The sequence below is a fragment of the Xiphophorus hellerii genome, chromosome 15 (assembly GCF_003331165.1).
Source record: "Xiphophorus hellerii strain 12219 chromosome 15, Xiphophorus_hellerii-4.1, whole genome shotgun sequence".
NCBI classification, from domain to species: domain Eukaryota; kingdom Metazoa; phylum Chordata; class Actinopteri; order Cyprinodontiformes; family Poeciliidae; genus Xiphophorus; species Xiphophorus hellerii.
Window position 1 is genome coordinate 528,594 of NC_045686.1, and position 1,110 is coordinate 529,703.

General features: G+C 38.8%; 1 protein-coding gene across 1 annotated transcript in view; it reads right to left on the minus strand.

Moving 5' to 3' along the window:
• Positions 1-267: 267 nt before the first annotated feature.
• LOC116733698 (cysteinyl leukotriene receptor 1-like) overlaps positions 268-1,110 on the minus strand; it is a 2,699-nt gene continuing 1,856 nt past the window's right edge. Inside the window, exon 4 of the mRNA XM_032584505.1 lies at positions 268-1,110. The gene's annotated coding sequence lies outside the window, so the exon portion shown is untranslated.

Here is a 1,110-nt window from a genome sequence, read left to right on the forward strand (position 1 = left end):
CTTTACAAAATGGTGTGTAAGCGAGGCGGTCTACAAACCTGACCCAGTTCAACTGGTTCTGTTGGGAGGAATGGGCCAGAACTCCAGAAACCTGCTATTAGGAAGGAAACCCAATACAGTCAGGCAGTTTAAAGGGCAGCCCTACCCAAATAACCAGGAAATGGATGTAAACGCTGATTGTAGGTGAAGCTCAACTGAATAGTTTTTTTTTTTAAATCTATCAAAAATTTAACATTTAGTAAATGAAAATAATATAATAGTCATAACTGAGAAAAAAAAGGAAAAGTGTGATTTAATATCTGGCGTTGAGGAATGACTGTATAGAGACTCCAAACTGATCAAGTTATAAATGGATCTAAATTTGTCTGAAGTGAACTGAATGTAAACCATTAAAATTTGAACTAAATTCCTCACTTGATGTTTTCAATAACATCCTCTGAGTCGCATTATAATTAAACATTAAATTAAACAGCAGGATATAAACAGACAGTGACAGAGTTTGTAGAAGTGAATGATTTATATAAAAAGCCACATAAACATTGAGCAGAAGGGTCGACCCTTCCAGCTGGACCTTCATTTCTAAGCTTCCTGTTTACATAGCAGAACTGTATCCCAACATATTATAAAATAATAAAGACAGTTAAATAAACAGGATCAGCTGAACATGAACCTCATGTTCAGATCCCACCCAAAAGTGTTTCAGTGCTTCACTCTGACGCTTCATGGTTAGACGATAAACAAAGTTTAAAAATCACCAGGAGGAAACTACTGCAGGGATTATCTCCCTATAAACGGGTGATTGGGAGGCAAAGGGAGCAGTGGTGCTTCAGGTCAATGGAAACTATCAAAACCCTGGAAACAAAGAAGGTTTCCTGTTCCTGTTCAGTCTGGGGCGTCCAGTCAGGAAGCAGCCTGAAGAGGGCGCTATAAGTTCACCTGCAGAACTGGATCCTGTCTTGCTGTACAACATGTTTTACCTGAACAGCAACCGTATGGAGGAAAACCATGAAGGAGAACATGTGACTCCTTCCTGCTTCCTCTGGATTATAATCTGATCTCAACCTTCATCAAACTGGACATTACCAAAGAAAATGGAAAAATGACAGAGAT